General features: G+C 38.5%; 1 protein-coding gene across 2 annotated transcripts in view; it reads left to right on the top strand.

The window, feature by feature from the left end:
- The first annotated feature begins 2,561 nt into the window (after nucleotides 1-2,561).
- tgfbr3 (transforming growth factor, beta receptor III) overlaps nucleotides 2,562-7,951 on the top strand; it is a 154,816-nt gene continuing 149,426 nt past the window's right edge. For both annotated transcript variants that reach the window (XM_036570439.1, XM_036570440.1), the window contains exon 1: nucleotides 2,562-2,818. The gene's annotated coding sequence lies outside the window, so the exon portion shown is untranslated. The remainder of the gene's footprint in view (nucleotides 2,819-7,951) is intronic.

The raw sequence follows: 7,951 nt of genomic DNA, 5'->3' as shown, positions 1-7,951 counted from the left end.
ACTCCATAGGTTTGTGCAAAAGCCTTTGATCAGCAGATCAGATCCTCCTGAGAGTCATCTGAACCTGTGCTTCAGTGACAGAATGAGACAGAAAAATCTGACCTCTTTGTATGTTAAATTTAAATAGAGACGTAGAAATAGTTCAAAATTTTAACTACTGCTTCTTCCTTTTAATTGTCACAACATCTCTCTGTTTTAAAATGTTTGCGATTCTGAAACTTTCTGTTATTACCAGGTTTGTTATTACCAAAAAAAAAAAACATATTTTCAGTGTAGTCTCAGTCATTTGGACTCCAGTGTATTAGAGAGTGGAGTTAAAGTGCAGGCCCATATACTGACCCTTAGGAGTCAAGGAGTCAGGTATGTGGAATCTGTGTACATTTGAATAATAAAATGCTCGAAGAAGTTCTGTGGAGTTAAAAATGTATGAGATTTGTGAGAAAATGTATTCAACACTTTTAAAGTTCCATTCTTTCCATGCATTCTTTCCGTGGCAGGCCTAGTGTTAGCAAATGTAATGTATTTGTCGAATCTTCTGCAAATGCAATAAAAGACACTGTAAGGAGGTGCATTTCTGATGCTTTTGGAAGAAAAAGATCACAAGCAGGATAGAAACAGTAAAGTAAAGTTTCATGTTCAGGACAATATTTTATTATTTCATCTCATCCATCCTTCCCCCCTGTCTGTGTAGTTTTTCCACGAATCTGGTGCTGTCCCGCTGGCAGCTGATGAGGCCCAGCGCGATGCTGAGGAGGAATACATATGTATGAGGAAGTGGAGTGTGATAGCAGCTCTTTGAGCGCATTCTCACTGACACTCAAAAGCAGCACATCAATGTTTTTTCTCGCAGAAGACGGCAAAGGGGCTCCAAAACAAAGTTCTTCCGTCTGGCACAGGTGCACACATCTCATTAGTGGCAAATCACGGCCTTGACATTTTACACCGTAAGCAGCCGAAATGCCTCTTTTTTTTGCCCATTTCCCTCAGAGCACGGCACAACATTTCAGTCTCAGAACATAAAAGATGTGCTGGAAAGAGACGATGGCAAAACACCCCAAACAAATCAGGTAAACAAATATACCCACCAACAACAACAACAACAAACACATGCACATATGCACGCACATACACTTTAACAACCTGATCCGCCTGAATGGAACAAAAATGCCTTTTGCTGACAGATGGAGGATGCTCTGTGTTGCTACAGCAGATTTATTGTCAGCTCGCTTGTCTAACAAAATGATCAATTATGGATGTCTTATGTTGTCTTCTATGGCAATGCTGCACTGTTTTCCATCATAAATTCTCCACTTTCCACATCCTTTCAAATGCAGACTTTTTCCATATTAGCTGCAGTTTCAATGAAATGAATAATTTCAAGCTGTTATTTAGTTCATCACTGAAGACCTGTCCTTGAAGGAGGATGGGCCTTGGCATGGCCTGCGTTATGGCAGATTCTGCTGGATTCAGATTTTTTTCCTTGATAGCGGAGCTCCAAGGTCAGGCTTCACATTGCCAGCAGGCTGCAGCCTTGAAGCAAATCAGATGGCAATGACTCCTTTCAGTTGGAGGGGACACTGTTATCACCAGCATTCAAATCTTAACTGATAAGGCTGGTCCACTTTCATACACAATGGGTTTAGCAATGCACTGTAGTGTCTGTGAAAAAAGCACTGCATTGAATTTACTTGATTCAAATGTTTACATCATTTCCACCTGAATAAAATGTATTTCGTCAACACACTTTTAGTTTACTTTCATGTTGCCAAAGGCAAAATTGTGTTGGTATAATTTATTTTATTCATGTGGTCAGTTCAACCCAACACTTTTTCAGTGTGCTACAGAGGTTTCAGAAATTAGAACATCTACAGGAAACTATTATTATGGGTTTAAATGTTATCCAAGCATATTACCCAAGCAGATGTACAGTTGTGATAGAGGCTCATAACATACTGTTTTATATACTCTGATTTCTCAACAAATGTTGTCTTGAAATCTATTAACAAAGGTTAATAGATTTCAAGAATTAGTGTTGATTGCACTAGTTGTATTGTAAACTGTTCACGCATTGTAGTGACCATCCAGTAGTCATTCAAACATTGACATGTGGACAGATGGATGGACAGACAGATATATATATATATATATATATATATATATATATATATATATATATCACACACACACACACACACACACACACACACACACACACAGACAGACAGATACATAGATAGCATAGATAGATTCAAATTTCCCTTCAGGAATAAAAAGTACATTCATTTGTCTGTCTGTTTGTCTATTTATCTGTCTATCTGTCTGTCTGTCTATGCTACAAATTCAGACACTAATGCATCACAAATGTGTCACCACATAACTATTATAAAACATATGCATAATTAAAAACCAACCAAACAAAAAGAAAACACCAAAAACGAATAAGAATCACTTTGTCATAATTTCCCAAGCATTAACTGGCCCGTTACATCTAAATATCATATGTTTTGCTTCAGCAGTTCCTCAAGTAAGTGGAGTTTGGTGGGCGGAGCCTAGAAGCCCCTCCTCCTCCATGCAGCGCACAGCCGGAGCAGCACAGCTATTTAAAAGTTTTTGGGACGTATTTTACACTTTATCATCCCTCGTTTTTTGGGGCAGAGTGTCTCCTGGCTGATGACTCTACTGAACCAAGACCGTGTGGGCTTCGTAACTTTTAACACACTCGAAAGGAAACGTTGAGATTTTGTCTTCGTTGCCGAACTGCTGCTGCTTCCAACTTCAGAACTTCAGCGGACTTACTTCTACTTGTGGAGAGTGTGCGGTACGTCAGTGCAGTTCACTTACATTCACTTCTCTTAGACCTTAGTACTGATGCGTGTTCTCTCTGAGCACTACAGCAGTGTTTAAATGCACCTTACTGACTTTTTGTGTACGGCGTGGAGACGCTTGACATTTGCTTGCCTGCGTGGTTGGATCAGTTGGATCAGTGTGGTTGTAGTTGCTGAAGTTTTTCTTCTGCCTGTAGATGAATTGAATGGTGAGGGATGCTGATCCCGCCACATGTTAGCATTGCTTATTTTAGGTATAATCAGCGTTTCTTCTGAAATCATTTAGTGAAAACCAGAATACTGCTATGCACCATTTCTGTCACTGTAGTCAGAAGTGAAGAGATCCTCCCCCTGCTTGGAGAAACAGTGTAATACTCCAGTGAATGGTCATCAGCCTTATTCAGCTTTATTTGTATTATACATTGTAATATGAGGGCAAAGTAAGTGTCTGAGGCATCCTTCCTTTCTGTATGGCACTAATGCAAGAGTTTGGGATGCCAATGGGTGACTTTGTGGAGTGAAATAGGGCCTCTGTTGTGGGTGCTGAAATTTGTATATGATTTTTCATTAACATGCAGTTTTCTGGTCAGAGGTGTTCAAGGTTGTCTTCAGTGAAGAATTTCATTAAATCAAACTGTCCCTGGGCAATAAATAAAAAGGCAGAGGCATTGCTGTTAACGCTGCGAGGCAGGAGTAAGTATCAGTTTCGGTGTCTGGATGATTTGTTGGAGATATTGTAATGCCCTCAGGCAAGGATTCGACATCTCTGAGGTGTGAAGCAGTCAGGCGTGAGATATTGCCTCAAGATGAGGTTGCATTGCGCTGGTGCACATCTCATGATGATTCAGCATATCATCAATTTCTCCAGCCCTGCATTAGCTTTACATTAACTTTGGTGGAGCAGTCAATACACTAAACTGTGCAGTGGTGTGGCTCCAGATATTGTGCATAGAGGTGCTCAGCTGTAAACAATAAAAAGACCCCACAAAAGTGATATATTGAAAATACACCCTATCCAGACACCCCTACTAATTAGTGAATTCAGCTACTTTATGGTGCACCCATTGTGTTCTATTGTGCGCACACAGCTTGTATAATCTCCATAGAAAAGCATTGGCCAATAGAATGGGATATTCTGGAGCAGCCACCATGCTCAATGCAGATGTCAGCTAGAGAGATATAACAAAAACATTGGGTTGTGGAGCAGTGGAACTGTGATCTCTGGAGTGATGGAGCTCCATCCAGTACCTTTAGGTTTTAGAGTTTGTGATCCAAAACTGATCATCCAGCATTAGTATCTGACCTCAGTAATGCTCTTGTGGCTGAATGTAGTCAAATCCTCACACTAATGTTCCAATATCTAGTCTAAGAAGTGAGCGAACACTTTAGTATTTATGTCTTTTTTTCTGTACTTCTTCCTTCTTCTGAGATGTATTAACACATTGGTTTTGATCAGTGCATCATTTATAAAGACTATGCATTGATTCTGCCAAGCCAGTGGTTTTTGCTTTGGTTTGTGGTAGAAGCTGAAAAATGTAGCAATAATCTTTAGGGTTTTCATTCCAACATAGCTTAATATATGTTTACTATGTTTTCTGCTAACCTGAACTTGGTGGAGGATATTTTGAATTGAAATGAAAACTTTAGAACATAAAGTAATAATCTGGATGTTTTATTGGAGAATCTGGATGAAATTGTATTGTAATAACACATGAAATATCAGCAAATATTGAACTGTATTGTATCGTTTTGTAAGATTTTCACCCCTACTTACAGCGCAGCATAATAAATACAGAGAAATGTGCAGAGAGGAGAGTAAATGGTGTCTTTCTGCAGACAGGATCTGCAGTAGTTGTAAGATTGTAGAGCTGAAGTGTTAGAGGGATATGCTCATTATGCCCATTATCTAATGACTCACTTAGTTTCTTTGCACTGCATGCAGTTGTAGTTGCTTTCTCTAATTGAGCAGGTCCGCAGGTGTTCGATCCGAATAAATAGGAATATTGTGTTAGAATACTGGTTTTATTTGTTTTTTTTATTATCAATATAAATATATGTATAATGTTATATAAATATATCAATATATTCCTTTAATAAAGTTTTAATAAATTAGTTTTTTTTCTGCAGTCTTTCCTGTTTGTGATTAGGGTCTTCATTCAAGCAGAGCTCAACACGTGTTTACAGTCAACCTAGTTTTGAGGAAGTTTATTGTGAATTGAAGTAGAAAATGTGAACAAAATTGAAAAAGTTGGTTAATGTAATTTGTCCTCTCATGATCATGAAATTTTTGCTGACAATATAAATAATTGCGATTAACAGGTAAATCGTCTTTTTTTGTTTATTGTATGCATCCACTAAAGGGAACCCAATGCTCATTTTCAGTGTTCAGAATTTTATTTTTTGGCTCTAATATAATAGATTTACATGATTCAGTGTTCCAAAAACACAGTAATTTCTCATACTGTACATCTCTATTCAACCTCTGTCTAAAACGCTCTGTTAGAGCTCTTGTGTCTTTAAGCCCCCTCTACTGATTAGCCCAGTGTGATCTGATTGGTCAGTTCGCCTACTCTGTTCTGACTGGTCAACTGCCAGAGCAGCATCTTGCTACAAGTTCTGCATCACTGTGGCTATTCTTACAATACCGTGGATTCTGCCAAATAAGTTCAAGCCAGAGTCCCATCCTGAAAGTTAGGAAGAACAAGTTGGCAGACCCAGTTCAACCTTCGCAAGATAGACTGAGCCTGGATGTTTCAGAGTGGTAGATTTTACTTTGTAGGCCTTTTGCGTGAGGGCGTGCCAAGCTTCCCAGTAGGCGGGCAGTAATGATTGTGTTATGAGATTACATCATCTTGTAACAACAAGATGACTTTGCAGATTGTTTACGTGCGCAAACAGCTATATAGCACACTAAAGGAAAGACGAAAAGCTTATAACATTTGTGTGGTTTTATATACCAAAAATGATATATTCCTTAGTGTTGAACAGGTTGATTTTGTAACTGTGCCTTGAAGACAGATATATTTAAATTGTCTGTTCTGATTGGCTGCCCTGTATTGTGTCTTATTCAAACAGCACTCAGAGCTGAAACACTCCTTAGAACTTCAGTGTGAATGGGCAGAGCTAAACTGCTGTAGGCTGCATAGGTTGGTATATGCAAGGAGTGAAACACAGGGGGCCCTGGGGTGTCCTCCAAATGAACCTTTTGGACCCCTTGAATGTCTTAAAATGTGTTATATCTCAGTTAATGTGTGGAAGAGTGCATTAGACTGAAACTAGAAAAGAGCATTTCCAAAAGAAAAAATGTTGAACTGAGCATTTTGTTTCTATTATAGCAGCGTCAGTGAGTAGTAAGTGAGTTAGCAGTCAGCCAACACTGGAGTAGCCAGCCAACAAGGGACCTCCCCTGAATACCGTGGGGTGTTTCGCATAATGGGTAAATGTAAATGAGTTGGTTCTTGGGACATCACGTAAACTATGAATTCAAAGCAGGATGTTTCAGCAGCTAAGTTTCCGTATGTGGACTGTATTGATTGCGGAGTGCAAGGTACGTTTTGAAACTTTAACAATGTTTATATATTACTTCATACTCCTTCATTTAAAAAAGCAAGAGAAAGCCAGTTTTCCAAGATATGGGCCCTTGAAAGTACATGTGGCTGATTAGCTATCTTGCTTCTTATCTGTTCACACTTAGGAGCGCCTGAAAACAGACACAGCTCAAATAAACAAATATTACTCACCCTCTAAAGATGTGACAGCATCAATCAGAAGATATGAACCGTTGTTTTTGTTGTAAAGCCCTGTGGTATGTTTTCTGTTCTTTTATTTACATATATTGAACTGATGAAATACACCCACATTTGACATAAACAATGATTTTGAAAGCTAGTAACAGTGGAAAATAAATGTGATCAGCCCAAATAATTGCGATCAGGTGATTATGGAATAATTGGCCTACATTTAATGCTGTAAATCGGAGTCATAATGCTGTGAATAATGGACGTGAATTAAAACAGAAGAAGTGATTTCAGCTTACTCACCTGCAAGACCATCAGTTGTTCTTTAAGACACAGTGACTGCTACACTTGCACTAAATCATATATTCCTTGTTTTTGCTGTTATAGCTCCCTGTAGACCACAAAAATAACATGCACTGTTTAGTCCCCAATTCACCAGTGACTGTATGCTTTTTAGTTGTACATTTACTGTGCTAAAACCTTCGCTCCACTTCCTCCAAAAGTACATGCATGAATGGGACTTCTCAGAGGGGTTTGCTTGGCTTCCAGTGAGACTGTTTAATGCTTCATGTAGGCTTAGAAGGAGTGATATCTGTAGCTTAGCATCAGGTCAGGCTAAATGGGGGTGATAAGAGTCTGTGTATGTGATTACTGATTAGTCTACAGTGGCTATGAAAGCATAGCTTGTGGTGTGCGTATAAGATTAAGAGCAAGATTCTGTGAGCAGGTCATTAACCCCTGAAACTGCAGGCTTATTATTCAGTTATTGATCTTACGGCTTATTATTTGGTAACTGCTGAAAATTACTCAGGAACTACTAAGGCTACAAAATATGGACAACATACTAGCATTGTGATTTTGATACACCCTGTAATATATTGAAAACTACGGCCATCAAACAATTACAATAATGAATCACTATTAATCACATTATGTTGTATTAAATCATTAATAATTGCATTGAATTTGAATTGCATTAATTGCATTCAATTAAATTTGAGCCTAAAGAAAGATTTGTCCATTTAAAAAGCAGTGTAATTTTATAGCCGTATGAGTGAACGAAATAAGCTTCATCAGAATGTGTGTACAGCTGAAAGTTTGGGCACCCTTGGTCAAATGACATTTTGTTGATTTTCTTAGTGAAAAGTTTTCAGAAGCCCCAGTTTCACATGCTAACCCATTTTAGTGTGATCAGTGACCCACACTGATCACACTAAAATGGATCGCCCTATCTCATCTAATGGCAGATTTGAAAAAGTTAAAGGGGACATTGCCAGAGTCTCTGAATGTATCACTAGTGAGACGTTTGGTTTGATAGAGGTTAATGGACACTGACAAATTAGTAACTGGAATACAGATTTATTTGAATACCTTGATTCATTAAAATAT

The sequence above is a fragment of the Colossoma macropomum genome, unplaced genomic scaffold, assembly GCF_904425465.1.
Source record: "Colossoma macropomum unplaced genomic scaffold, Colossoma_macropomum, whole genome shotgun sequence".
Taxonomy (NCBI): domain Eukaryota; kingdom Metazoa; phylum Chordata; class Actinopteri; order Characiformes; family Serrasalmidae; genus Colossoma; species Colossoma macropomum.
The sequence above is the reverse complement of the archived record's forward strand: the minus strand, read 5'-3'. Positions and strand labels throughout refer to the sequence as shown.